The following is a 15,750-nucleotide window of genomic DNA, read 5'->3' as shown; positions in this document are numbered from 1 at the left end:
TGCTAAGCTGTGTGACGAAAACAGCGAGTAGAACACGTGGAGGGAACATATCAGGACAGTTTCTGGCAACATTACACGTCACCATTCCGCAAGTCAACTTCACCTAACGCCTGTGTGCTTTAGGAGAAACTCGCTTCACGAGCGCTCGACTCGCGCGTGAAAAGCACGTGCTGGGCCTTTTGAATCATCCCGCGAATTTCGGCAGCATAGACCAAAAACGAAGACACAAAAGCGTCACGACCGTCTCTTTCACTGACAGTAATGTAAGACGAACAGTCGCTGTCTATTTTCTTGCCTCAAATTTTGTTTTGGTTCAGTTCGTTTGATACGAATTTGTTACGATACATTTTGTTTTTGTTACGATACGATGTTTATACGAATACGTTTTCTGTGACTATCCTTGCGTTTGCTGACAAAGAGCGAGGGAGGCTCCGCCTCGTGGATGCCGGCCAATGGGAGGACGCAGAAGGCATGCCCTTCCCAAACATCTGCTCTCGCATAAGAGATGGCGCAGCGTTACCGTTATTTCGCGTGTCGTACGTCGTACGCTCCGCACAGCCTGCGCACTAGAAGCAGGACGCACAGTTGAGGTGCACGAACCCCGACTGCGCCCACCCGCGTGACCAAGTCATCCCGTTGGACAAATGCCAGGAGGATGAGCACCTGTTCTCTCTCCCCGCCTTTTATGACCGTCGCGGAACCGTCATCTGTCGTGCCGAGCGCTCCGCGTCGGAATGAGAAACGCTCTCAAAAAGTTCGCAATTCGACATTTACTTGCAAAACGTCGTTGTAAACGTCGCCAATTTCGCCCTACTGACCTCAAAATCACTTCGTTATTTCGGTACATTCGTTATAAACGAATTCGTTATAAATGTCCGAAGTATACATTGAATCCTATGGGCGCTTGACCAGACCGCGAAAAATGTTCGTTATAACGGTCTTTTCATTATAAAGGCGTTCGTTGTAAATGAGTTTGACTGTCTATATGACTCCGTTGGTCTACTGATTAACAGTAAAAGCGTGCGTGCAGAGAGAATACTACTGCGGTGCTACAATTTCGTGTTTTACCGCCGATACCATGTTCCTTTATAGTTACACAAGAAGCAAAAGAGTTACATAACAACTAAGATGTGCGGCGAGGTACACTGCATAATGATGAAAGATGGAAGTCACTGAAAAGGTTAGCCAGCAGCAGGACTCGAACCATCCTCAGAACATCAATTGTCACGCTGTATAGAAATCGCCATAGTTTAGCTAAATGACAATTTAGTTGAACAATCTACCATCGGCCTATGTTCCTTGACAAAATGTTCCCAGTTCCTGTACACAACAACTCGATAACCTAGGTTGAAAAGAGAGAGTGAAGAGAAAGAAACCATCAAGGAGGCGAGCTCTCGGAAGCAGTAGCCGCTTTTTATTTTGTTTTTCGACCCGTCTGTCATCATCCAACGAAGATAAGACATGCGGTCACGTGCTTCGCAACATTCCGGTATCTTTCGCTCGCAGGGATCGTCGGCTATACAGACGTGACGGTAGCAAATGTCACGTGGTTTCGTTACAAATAACTGCGGATGCTAGTAAACGGTCAGTACGCAAACCAACGTAGTGCTGGTCCAAATATATTCACTATAAAAATATTCAAGCATACGTACACCGTCACACACGAGACATGTTGGACTAGTTCAACGAGAACCCGCTTGGTTCGCAGCGAGCGCATAGCGCCGGAGCTCAGCTTGGCTTCAAAACGGGGGCATCGCGCATTCCATGTATTGAATATGGCGGTAAGCACACCAGTCCTTCTAGCATACAATACCGTCACGTCTGCATAACCGACGATCCCTGCAAGCGAAAGATATCGGAATGTTGCGAAGTACGCGGCGACAGACGGGGCGAAAAACAAAATGAAGAGTGATTACTGCTTCCGAGAGCTCGCCTTCGTGACGGTTTCTTTCTCTTCACTCTGTTTTGAACCTAGGTTATTGAGTTGCTGTGTACAGGAAACTGGGAACATTTTGTCACTGAACATAGGCCGATGGTAGATTGATAAACTAAATTGTCATTTAGCTAAACTATGGTGCATTCTATACAGTGTACCTCGACGCACATCTTATTTGTTAGGAATTTTTTTTGCTCCTTATGTAGCTCTAAAGGAGCACAGTATCGGCTATAAAACACGAAATTGTATACTCGTGTTTTAGCGGAATTCGTGTGTACAGGACATGCGTGGACCCTAAAGAGTCTTCCCTCTGCCTGTAGCACCGCAGTAGTATTATCTCTGCGCGCACGATTTTATTGTTGATCAATAGAACAACGGAGTTATATATAAAAAAAAGAAGAAAAGTGTCCATTTGTACTATCAACCGAAAATGATTGGATTGAATTGAATTGATGCGACAGAAAGTTTCCTGGAACATCATGTTAAATTCATTTTATCCACCGTTTGAGCGGCCTGAGAGCGCTCGTGACGTGACATTATACAACAACAACAACAACAAATACACTGATGATGATGAATGGGGAAATTCGCCATCTTGGTTGTGGCCCACTACCGACAATCCAGAATGCCGACAGCATAGATTATACAGTTCGAAGTTGAAAAGCCTAATATATATGTGTGCCATATGACTTGCTAAGTGTGTGCTTGGTATCTCGCCCCCCCCCCCCCCCAGTGATATTACTTCTGTCATCCTAGCCTTACTCGTTCTGAAACCTTTGTCCTACATTTTGCACGTTAACCCGTTCACCATATGTGCATCTGTTTGCATTTTAACTGTTTCTAGGCGTCCTGGGGTAGCCAGTCCAACTCTGTCGCGGCACACATCCCCATCTTTTTCTCTTCCCTCATCATCCCCATCCTCAGGTTATATTAAAAAGGGTTTAACATAGTTACAAATGGAACCTATTGAATACGGTTAAGGATATAATGTCACGATTCGATTTTTTAGCATAGTCTCACCTTGAGATAGTCATGACGTCATCACCTGAGCGTGGTCGACTACGGGAACAGTTACATGCCTTCTTTCTTGAACACATTATATGGTTACATGATTCCCAAGATTTCCAACAGTAACACATCATTAAAAAGTTATCCTTGCGGGGGATTTCAAGTGTAAATTAGGAAACCTTAACCGGAGTTGGAGACTTCATGAATGGAAATGCAACACTGGATATTGATAATGCAACTCTATGAACTATACGATGTCTTCACGAGCTACAGTAGAATTCAAGAATCTTCTGCATCAATACTTGATCTGTTCCTGGTGTCTAACACCTTTGACTGGAAACGGGACTTCCAAGTACTTGGTGGACTTTCAGATCACAACATGGTTCTTTTGAGATGCACCGTATAAAGTACGATAGACCTACAAACCATACATTCTACGATTTTCCTAGGGCAGATCCTTGTATAATTTTAACCAGATCAGTAGCACCACGAGAAATGCTAACATAGCCTGAAAATGTTTCAAGGCCACTGTACACATGTGCGTAACAAATTAAGTTCGTGCCCAAGAAGTCTCGCCAGGTTTACACTCGGGGACCATGGATAACACGCGACGTTTAGCACCTTAAACGTCGCATAACCAAAATTAGAGGGCGAACTAAACTAACCTTGGTTTTGGTTTGACGAAGGTTCCAAAGGAGAAAATTAAGTGAGGCTAAAAATAAATGTTATATCAACGTCTTATTTGCGTACCCCCAGAAAACAGTTGGCATACGATTACTCTAACGATCGAGCAAAACAGGAACATAATGAGGCACAGCAGAGAACAAGAGAAGATAATATACAAAATATGGCGAACTCCTTTAATCATTACTTTAGATCTATCACTGCTGTCTCACGACTTAAAGCCCCGAATTATTATTAGTATTACATTACTTTAAATCAGTACTTATATCTGTATTTGTTAATATGCCACTGAGGAAGCTAAATATCAAGAAGTCTTCTACTGGTTGGCTCATAAAGGAAAAACGTGGAGACGCTAGTGCCAAAAGATTCGGGACTAGCTACTACAGGACGCGTTATTGAGGTCTTCAGGGTCAGACAATATTCCGAACTATTATTCTTGGAAGCTCCGCCGTGGGGGTTGCGCAGTTCCTCAAAATTATTTTCCAGGTGTCGCTGGACGAAGGGACTGTACCGAACTAATGGAAATGCCCTCGTGTAAAACCGATACGTAAGGCAGGAGACCCGTCTTTCGTTTTGAATTATCTCTTCTTTCCAGCTGTTGTGAATTATTAGAGCATATCTTTTTCAAACAAGTAATATCATGATCAAGTAACACCATTCCTGGAAGAAAATGGATTACTAACTCCCTTGCAGCGTCGAGTTTGTGGGGATTACTCCGCTGTCACGACCCTGTTCGAGAGCTGACATCTAATACCAAGATCATGCTTGTCTCCGGGACTCCCCGTGTGATCGAACCCCAGCTTGTGGAATATAATGAACTTAAAAGTATGGTCTCGTACCCCCTGCCCCTTTCACAAAGTGTACCATTCGATTGCCCTTTGTTGAAAATGGAATACTGCTAATTTACCCGACAAAACACGCCACAGTTATTAAATAACCGAATTAAATTGATAGAGATTTCAGAGCACGCCGCGATCTGTGTTGGCAACAATAAGAACGGCCACGTCGCCCTGCAGGTAAGTCCGTGATAGGATACAGAAATCGTCTGCTTTTGCGCGTGCTAGTGCATCGGCGTGAGCAGACGACTTTCAGAAGTTACTGGGCACCGCGGCAACTCTCCTACATTTTCTTTCAGTTCTCAGGTGAAAAACCCGCATTCTAAGTAGTGGCAAGCATGGTGGTTCAGAACAACTATGTTAATCCTCAGAAACAAGTTAAAAGTCGCAGAACAACCCCATCCACAATCACAAATCTGAAGTCGCTGGCCATCGGCGCGAGCGGTCGCATTACAGCTCCGACCAAAAATATATTACGCGCGCTTCCATTACACTCCCCGTTGTACACTGACCATGCTTCGAAATAAAGTGTCGCTGACGACGTACATGGCGAAGGAGAACGTGTTTATTTAAAAACCGCATTAAATACTCGCGGAAAGAAAACACGTGACTTAGCTTCCACGTATCCGATTGTGCGCCACATTATGGCAGACCCCACAGTCAATGCTCGGACTACATTCTCCGCTCGCGGAGGTATATGCGTGAGTGTCCCCATTTCGAGAGCAAAGGGGATTACTGAAACCAAGGTGCTTCTGCAAGTTACAATTACCATGACAACGACGACGCACCCGCAGGCTGACGTCATAGGTGACGTATGCATGAGAAAGGCGCAGCTTTCGTCGTCTGCTCTTACGGCACGTTTCGACAAATTCCTCGAAAACTACTTGGTTATTCCGAATGAAACTTTGATGGTTGTATGTGTACAGTACTCGTGAAACTAGTTTTGGCAATTAAGTTTCGGAATCGCCCCGGCTGTAGGAGACCATCCCTTTAAGTCATCCCGCGATGACTGGGTACAACATCTGGGGTATACCACAGGAATCAATCTTGAGACCTTTGCTGTTTCTTGTTTATATAAACAAAATGTTAATTGTAAAGCATGCTTATTCGCTGATGAAGGCACAACATATCGTGCGATATATTCCGAAAAACATAGAGATATCTAAACGTGCGTCCTCAATATGCCGATCGGCGAGGCCGATCGTTTCTTTCTTCTTCTTTTTTTCCGGTGTGCTGTGCTTATGGCTCTCTTTGCCGATCGGCCTTGCTCATCAGCATAGTGAAGATGCACATTTACAAAGCAGTTGAGAACACATCAACGAGTGGTGTCACAAATGGCAAGTGATGTTGAACATCGACAAAACTGTACGTATGTCGTAACATCTAGAACGAAGGCTTTGGCAACATCATACTACAGTCGACCCGCGTTCATGCGGACTTCAGCTTCCGGACTCGGACGAGAATTCCAGGGAACAGAAGTGACTAATACCCAACAATCGGCTTCAGTTATCCGGTCATTGTCCAGGAAGAACACTTGGCCCACACCTAGTCAAGCGAGGTCGAGGACCCTGGTCGTGGCCTCCTTTTTACTGACAAAGAGGGTGTTGCTAGGAAAAATTTTATTCCTTTCCCACTTTGCACGTTACACAAAAGTAATCCACTGAGCAGCCTGGTCATTTCAGACTGAGGAGGTCCGCAACAAAGACCCCTTCGCTGCAATCACAGATGATGACATCGTCAGTGTCGTCACTTCCGGTAGTGTTCAAGAAGAATCTGATTATGAAATTGGGGATGCACCAGCTGTGACGGTAGAAAATGCGCGGGCTGCACTGAGAACAGCGCTAGTATCTTCCGAGCAACAAAACAATATTTCGCAAATTAATGCCATTAGCAAAGTTTTGGAAGAACTGGATGTGTCTTAGATGGCAATGGAGAGTTTTCTGTGTAATAGTCAATAAAGATGTCCTTTTAGGATCACTCTGGGGTTTCGTGTTTCAGTTATCCGGTTCCCCCGCTATCCGGACATTATCACAGGAAACGAGGAAAGAAGACACACCGGAACAAATATCTTGGGGTCACCATCCCGTCCGATTTAAATGGAATTTTCATGTGCGCTTACTGTCATTACGCATTACTGTTATTAGGCAATAGGCAATTAGGCATTAGGCAATACAGGCATTACTGTCAAGGGAAAGCTCTTCTACCTTAGAACACTGCACTATGGTACTGCTTAGGTGAGACTACCTGTATATACAGGGTGTTTGCTCTAACGTGTCCAGAAATTTTATCTAAAGCGAGCGATAAAAGAGAAACGAGTGCCACTTTTCAGCTACTTGACTAAGAAACAGGTGCTACTAGTGAAGCAGTACCTGTTTCTTACTCAAGTAGCAGAAAAGCACCCTTGCTTTTCTTTTATAGCTCGAATTAAATATAATTTCTGGACAAGTTCGAGCAAACACCCTGTACAGCACTCGTGTTACCGGTCGTCACGTACGCAAAGGTAACTTGGGACCCCTTTACCGCGACTCTCTTGCGAGTTTCTTTCGAATTGTCGCTCCTTCCAGGGTCCCTTCTGAGACCAGCAGTATTCTGAAATAAATAAATCGTTATATTTTCTGTCGTCGTCCTTTTTGTCTTCCGGATTTCCTCCTTCTACAGACTGTCCATATACAGACTGTAATAATCAATTCTATCGCATCCGTTGGTTAGCTGCAATTAACATAACCCAAGCAGCACACAATATTGTGCCCATATTGGTTGGTCATTGGCGATACGGGTCCAATATGGGGCCCGTTTTGCCAAGATTTCCTCCATATTGGCTCAAACTGGGTGGGCCCCATATTGCCCACTTTGAGCCAATATTGGGAAGATCCTGGCAATATGGGCAGCAGCCATCTTGCTTCGCGATGCCAATGCCAATCGGTCAAACCTACTGAGAGTGAGCGTGGTCGTTTGAGCGAAATCACGAGCGCTACAACTAACGCGCATGCGCGACAGTCGGATCGGACGTTTCATACGGGCAAAATGTCGCTGGTTCCTGTAATATGATAACGGTATTGCGACAGGTCAAGTAAAAAACACGATGTTTGATAGGAGGGGCTGGCTTTTCTGTAAAGCTAGGTGCTTTCAAGTTGCTGCAAGCAGTGTGAGTTGCTCTAGCGTATGTCCGTCACCGTCACGAAAGTGTTTCGCTCCTTTGTACTCTCGGAGCGGGTTGGAAATTTTTGGTTCATACCAGAGAGTCGAACCGAACCCCAACCGAAAAACGTTATTAACCGTTATTTTCGGCCAAACCGTTGCTGAACCGAACCGAAACGGTCGACGCCATATTGGAGCTGAACCGGAACTGAACCGATAAAAAAATACCGGTAACTGGTTCAAATAACGGTTCATACGGAACTAAGGGCGGAACTTTGCACGTTGTGCATGGACATAAAAAAAAACTTTTTCGTATTTTTTCTTCTTTTATTACCAGCGTTGCCTTCCTGTTGCGAAAAAATCGTGCCCTGCAGGAATGGGCTTGCCAATATGGGCAGCCGATATTGGTCCTAAATGGAGCTGGTTGCACTCCCCATGTTGGACCAATATTGGCAATCTTGGCAGCCCATATGGGTCCAATATTGGACCAATATTGGCGTGCTGCTTGGGAAGTATATATCACGCTCATATCCCAAAACATTTCTATCATACTTTCCCGTTACCGGACCTCGCAACCTAGAAGGTAAATGTCTCTCGAATGAAAGGAAGGATGAGCACATATCACCAATATCACAACACAAACGCAAAACCGGCTGCTGGAACACGTCTTTATCGATATCACAGTACACATGTTCCAGATCCGTGGGCTGATCGGGACGCGCCAGCGAATATCAGGACTGATATCTAGGTGTGCCATTCGTTTGCTGCTGTAGGTGACGCTCAGGGTGCATCTTGCATGCAGAGCAAAAAAAAAAAAGTCACGCTCATGGGCTAACGGCAGGTGAGTAATCACGTGACAAGTAGCATTGAAATCAGCCGCAAGAGGCGATTACATCGCATAGCGCCGAGGTACGCTTGGCACCATCTCTCGGCAGGAACATCGGCGGGTACCTATGACAATCGGCGCACGGCACACGAGTCTTTCTAGCCCACCATATACATGCGAAGTGACGCATCGCTCACAGTAGATAATAAGGTGCTTAAATTAGCTGTTTAGGAAGGCAGCTTCTTTATCAGACAGTGCAACAGATGGTTGGCTAGTAGTATGTAGGAGTTGAGAAACTACGACAATGAGAAACTACGACATGGCCACCTAGGCAGCGCCACCGCCACGCCGACTTTTTTCGCGTAGTTTCTCCCGCGACCGGCAGGCGGCGCTCGGGTGGAGGCTCTTACCGGTGGGCGGAGCGTGGCCGGACGGTTCCGTGCGCGCTTACCCGCTCACATTTTTTTCAGCCTGGGCCGACTTCTTTCATCATTTTTCAATCTGTGTCGACTTCAATCGCAATTTTTTTCCCGCTACAACAGGTGTGCAGTAGGCAGTTTACATGCAAAGGATAGCCATACACAAAAGTACAAGTGAATATTTATTAAAGTCATTAGTGTCAGGAGTTATGTTATGATTCTGCGTGAAAGGGAAAAACCAAGCCAAAAGCATGAAGCAGAAGAAACACAATGCACGTAATAAAGAAAATAGTTATTACAAGTATGATGCAATAGCATTGAAGGGGTATCACACATCATACACAATATTTTTTTATTAGTGGTAATCACGCAAGTTTTCAGTTAAGCAGAACTAAATGGTATAGCACATTTAATCAAAGAAGATATTTTTAATCAACATGATTACAATCCAAATTACAAGTTTTATTATAAAAAGTCTCACATTATTATATGTGAGCATCAGAGTGGAGCACCAAAGTTCTGATAGATGTATGTAACTTCAAGAAATATAGCTGGGCCGACTTCTCTAGCAATTTTTTTATTATTTTTTCCAGCGTGCGGTGGGTGGCGCGCAGGTGAGGGGGTGTCCGTGTGCTTACCAGCGGGCCGAAGAGCTGAACGTACACACTTATGGTTGTACACCCTGGGCCAACTTCTTTATTTTTCAGCCTGGGCCGACTTCTCTGGCGGTTTTTCAGATGGCGTGTGGGTACTTTACATGCAAGTAGGGGCATGCACACTGACAACACCAGGCCGACTTCTTTGGTGATTTTTCACCCTGGGCCGACCTCGTTCGTAATTTTTTTTTCAGGTGGTTCGTGAGTGGTTTACATGCAAGTAGGCAGGTGAGGGGGTGTCTGAGTGCCTACAGGCGAGTCGGAGAGCCGCGCGTGCCCTTATCATTCAGTAGTTTCTCACCTGGGCCGACTTCTTTGGCGAATTTGCACCCGGGCCGACTTCGTTCGCAATTTTTTGTCAGGCGGCGCGTGAGTGGTTTACATGTACGTAGGGACATGCACACTCTCATCCCATCCAGGCGACGATACCGTCACACCTGGGCCGAGTTCCATCGTCATTTTTCAATCTGGGCCTTTCTCGAATGGCTAATTTTTCCCGCGACAACAGGTGTGCAGTAGGCGGTTTACATGCAAAGGATAGTAAAGCCAAATAGTGGCAGGAATTATGTCGTAACTCTTCGTGAAGGCGAAAATCCCAGCCAAAAAAAAAGAAAGCAGAGGGAACGCAATACACATAATAAAAAATATGGGAATATTCCAACACGACACAATTAATCAATTTCTTATTATGTGAATAGCACACACGCAAGGAAATAACGAGAAACAAGATCAACAGCTAATAGAGAGCCAAAACAATGCACAATCCAACACGTAAACAAGAGGTACACTAAGGATAAATAGTTGAAGAACAATCTATCAAAACAAGAAACATGCACGAATAAATAGCAGAGAAACACTCTAAATGGCGGGTCTACCAACGTGTAAACAACAGACACATGCAGGAAAATAATTGAAAAAGAATTTACCAAAACGAGAAACATGCATGGATGAATAGCAGAAAAATATTTTGATGCACATGATTAATTTTGTACAGCACAGAGCTAACGCTGAATAGCAGAGAAGCACTCTAAATGGTGCATATGCCAACGTGTAAACAACAGACAGGAAGATATTATTGAAACAACATCAACAGCTAATAGAGGGCCAAAATCTAACACGTAAACCAGAGGTACACAAAGGATAAAAGCTGAAGAACAGTCTATCAAAACGAGAAACATGCACTGATGAATAGCAGAGAAACACTCTAAACGGTGCATCTGCCAACGTGTAAACAACAGACACATGCTGGAAAATAACTCAAAAACAATATATCAAAACGCGAAATATGCACGAATGAATAGCAGAGAAACACTGTAAACGGCGCATCTAGCCAACGTGTAAACAACAGACACATGCAGGAAAATAATTGAAAAAGAATCTAACAAAACGAGAAACACGCACGGATGAATAGCAGAGAAACACTTTGAACGGCACACCATCCACACGTAAACAACAGGTACATGCAATGAAATAATGAGAAATACAATCAACCGCTAATAGAGAACCAAACAAATGCACCAAAGCAAACAAGAGGTACACAAACGAAAATAATTGAAAAACAATCTATCAAAATAATAAACATGCACGGATGAATAGCAGAGAAACGCTTTGAACGATGCATCTGCCAACATGTAAACAACACACGGGAAAATAATAGCGAAACAAACTATCAAACATTACACATTGAAATGGAAATAACATATCTTTTGAACTATCATAAAATCAACCTTGCGACCTAACAATACAGAATTTTCATCCTACTCGGGCACTATAAGCATTATCTTGACAGAGGTATTCAAACATGCAGCACAGCTATGCTTTACACAGTACAACCAGACTGGACCCCGATGGGGTCACTCTCTCCCTCTATACACCCCAAAAGCAAAGAAATCGCATGTCCTTTGTCAATCTATGGGGTGGGGAAACCCTCTATCTTTTTCTCATTCTTTCCTCCAAAAGGAAATATTCTTAGGACTGGTGCACAGAGACGAAATTTTTTATTGATCGCAAATAAACATTGGAATTATTCGATTCTCAAGAACACAGTAAGAATTCTATCAACAAACAATAGCACGCAAAAAATCTAAGAATAGACTGTTATGTCAGTGCAAACTGGTTTTAGAGAAACATTAGCTAAGCAAACGAGAAATATTATCGGCGCAAACAATACTCAACCAAAACGAGAAACGATGCATTTTAATGTATTTCAGACCTGACACAACTATTATACATACATTATTCTCAACTCACAAAACATCAATCGAGTGAATATCTGAAGTAAAAAAAGAGACAGTCAAAATTATTCAATGATAGAAACAATACTCCTTCGAAAACGAGAATCAAATTAAATTACATTGTTTTATGATAACTTTGAAATAGTAATTTCTACATGCAGGAGCCACAAACAACTCATCTGAAATGCAAATTAATGTGTTTGCTACATCGAAAATCAACGCACACAACTTAAAAATACCTTCCCAAGTAGTAGAATATTTTTATTAATATCAATCGAGCGATCATCTGAAGCAAACTCAAGGCAGTAATTAATTTAGGGAAACACTTTCTGACCAAGCAGGGCTATACATCACAGGGACACATCTTTTTCATTCAGGGCCCACTAACAAACAAAAAAAACAATAAAAAGGAAGAGTGAGAGAGGGAAGCTGAGCTCCCATGCAGTTTCTACAAGGTTACACCCTGTAGGGAGAAGGGAGATCCCACAATGGTCGTGGTCAAAGTCACACACTAACTCCAACAACTCAAGCTGGGAATTGAGGGTTCTTCTAGGTTTTTCTTGCTCATCACAACTTTTTTGTAAATTTACTTTCATAATTCTCACGTCAGGTGGATATTAATAACATGATAACATAATAATTTTTTAATAAATAAAATTATATGATTTATTTATATGATTTATTTAAGTGTCGAGGCACACTACAAAACAGAACAGATACAGACATACATTGAAGAGATGGACGGATTTTGGACTCGTTACCATAGGTCATGGTAGGACCTGATAAAAAGCTGCTTCGAAAATTGTTTACATGTTGGATTGTGCATTGTTTTGGCTCTCTATTAGCTGTCGCTCTTGTTTCTCGTTATTTCCTTGCGTGTGTGCTATTCACATCATAAGAAATTGATTAATTGTGTCGTGTTGGAATATTAGGCTTAGCTTCCCATATTTTTATTATGTGTATTGCATTCCTTCTGCTTTCTTTTTTTTTTTGGCTGGGTTTTTCGCCTTCACGTAGAGTTACAACATAATTCCTGCCACTATTTGGCTTTACTATCCTTTGCATGTAAACCGCCTATTGCACACCTGTTGTAGCGGGAAAAATTAGCAATTCGAGTCGGCCCAGATTGAAAAATGATGATGGAAGTCGGCCAGGTGTGACGGTATCGTCCCCTGGATGGGATGAGAGTGTGCATGTCCCTACTTACAAGTAAACCATTCACGCGCCGCATGAAAAAAAATTGCGAACGAAGTCGGCCGGGGTGAAAAACTACTGAATGATAAGGACACGCGCGGCTCTCCGGCTCGCTGGTAGGCACTCGGACACCCCCTCATCCGCCTACTTGCACGTAAACCACTCACGAACCACCTGAAAAAAAAATGCGAAAGAAGTCGGCCCAGGGTGAAATATCACCAAAGAAGTCGGCGCGGTGTTGTCAGTGTGCATGCCCCTACTTGCATGTAAAGTACCCACGCGCCATCAGAAAAATCGCCAAAGAAGTCGGCCCAGGCTGAAAAATTATCAAAGAAGTTGGCCCAGGGTGTACAACCATAAGTGTGTACATTCAGCTCTTCGGCCCGCTGTTAATCACACGGACACCCCCTCACCTGCGCGCCACCCACCGCACGCTGGAAAAAATAATTTAAGAAGTGCAAGAGAAGTTGGCCCAGCTATATTTCTTGAAGTTACATACATCTATCAGAACTTTGGTGCTCCACTCTGATGCTCACATATAATAATGTGAGACTTTTTATAATAAAACTTGTAATTTTGATTGTAATCATATTGATTAAAAATATATTCTTTGATTAAATGTTCTATACCATTTTAGTTCTGCTTAACTGAAAACTTGCGTGATTACCACTAATAAAAAAAAATATTGTGTATGATGTGTGATACCCCTTCAATGCTATTGCATCATACCTGTAATAAGTATATTCTTTATTACGTGTATTGTGTTTCTTCTGCTTCATGCTTTTGACTTGGTTTTTCCCCTTCACGCAGAGTCATAACATAATTCCTGACACAATGACTTTTATATATATAAATATATTTTCACTTGTACTTTTGTGCATTGCTATCCTTTGCATGTAAACGGCCTACTGCACACCTGTTGTAGCGGGAAAAAAATGCGATTGAAGCCGACACAGATTAAAAAATGATGAAAGAACTCGGCCCAGGCTGAAAAATGTGAGCGGGTAAGCGCGCACGCAACCCTCCGGCCACGCTCGGCCCACCGGTAAGAGCCGCCACCCGAGCGCCGCCTTCCGGTCGCGGAAAAACTACGCGCAAAAAGTCTGCGTGACGGTGGCGCTGCCTTGGTGGCCATGCCGTAGTTTCTCATTGTCGTAGTTTCTCAACCCCTACATACTACTTTGGCTAACACACTTGCCTTCTCCCGCTAAAAGTATGCGATGGGTTTCGATGATATCCCGGGTGATTTGATGTCTGGCTCTCCCTAGAACAGTCGTGCCCCGAAAATTAGGAACACAACCACATCTGTCGCAGTGGTATGCCAGATTACCCGAAGGCACATTTCTCAGGCTGTAGGAGTGTTCCCAAAATCTAATATTTAGGCACCTGCCCGTCTGGCAAATATCTACTCTATCACACGAGAGAGGAATGCTGTACACAACCCCAGACGAGCAATTTCTGAGAATGTGCAATGTCACACCGATCCCCCCGTTCAGCCTTATTGACCATGGCGCAAAGGCCACCTACCTTGTTAGGGGCCGGAAGGACCGTCGGCACCTGGAACCTATTCGCTACCTTCTTAATATTGTGGGGAAGTCGATGGACACATGGCAAAATAACTGGTCTACCTGGAGGCCTTTACCGTACTGTATCCAGTTTTGACAGTACCGAAGCCATCAGTCTCTCAGCAACGCTCGTGATGATATGATAAGGGTACCCTGCATCAACTAACCGCAAATACTGACCCTCCAAAGCAGCTCTAACTGTGTACACATGAACGCTCCAGCGCTGATCTAACTGTGGCCGTTCCGATAGCCCTTTTTACAACCTTCGAGTGGGATGAGTCGTATGGTAGGAGTTGCTTGACTGACCTGGGAGAAAAAGTCCCACAGACGTGATGGACAGTGCTCTCTAGCTTCAGTTCAAGGTACTGCAAGGTGTTATCTTTTGGGAGCTCATGTGTAAATCTATGCTCATGGAATGCTCATGGAAAACATCAAGCACCCCTGACGCAAACTCGCACCCATCAATCCCCTGGACGTGGTTGTAAAATACTAGATAATCATCAACATACCTAAATACCTTAGTAACATCCACGCATTCTAGAGTAGGCATAATGTTGGTATCCATATCTGACAGAAAAAGGTCACACAAAATTGGTGCCACTGGCGACCCCATGCAAATACCTTTCCTTTGTAAATAATACTCCTGCTCATCTAAAAGAAAAGTTGAAGAGAGATAGCACTTAAGCAGTTCCAAAAACCCACTGGTCTATCGAGCCGTCGGTGGATTTCGTTGCCTCACACCACTGCTCGCGTCAAGAAACGTCCATTCTACACCGACTACGCCTTAATGCCGCCAGGAGACCTCTACTTCTCTGTAAAATGGGTCTTCTCCAGTCGCCCAAATGACCCACTTGCGCAGTTGAATCTCATGTTCCACACCTTCTCCTCGACTGTCACAGATTCGACACCCTCGAGCCACGCTGAGACGACGCCTACTCGAGCTGCGGTGCACGGACTTTTCTCTGGCCACTATGCTCGGCCCAGTACGAGATCACACACAGCGGTCTATGACAGCTTCTATGCTATGAAGCAGTTCTGACTTTCTTGAGAGATTTAGGTCTGATGAACAGCCTGTGGACCCAGTCGTGCAACCTCATTCTTCTGTGCCCCACTCTCACCCTCAACGCATTAACCTCATGCTTTCCTTTTAAAGTCATCTCCATGGTCCATCTCATCATTCTTTCACCGTTTGTTAGTAATCTTTTTTGTCATCTTTGTCTTTAATCTACCTCATCCTTCTTTCATCATTTGTTA

This window comes from Ornithodoros turicata, chromosome 2, assembly GCF_037126465.1.
Source record: "Ornithodoros turicata isolate Travis chromosome 2, ASM3712646v1, whole genome shotgun sequence".
Taxonomy (NCBI): domain Eukaryota; kingdom Metazoa; phylum Arthropoda; class Arachnida; order Ixodida; family Argasidae; genus Ornithodoros; species Ornithodoros turicata.
Note: the sequence above shows the minus strand (reverse complement) of the source record.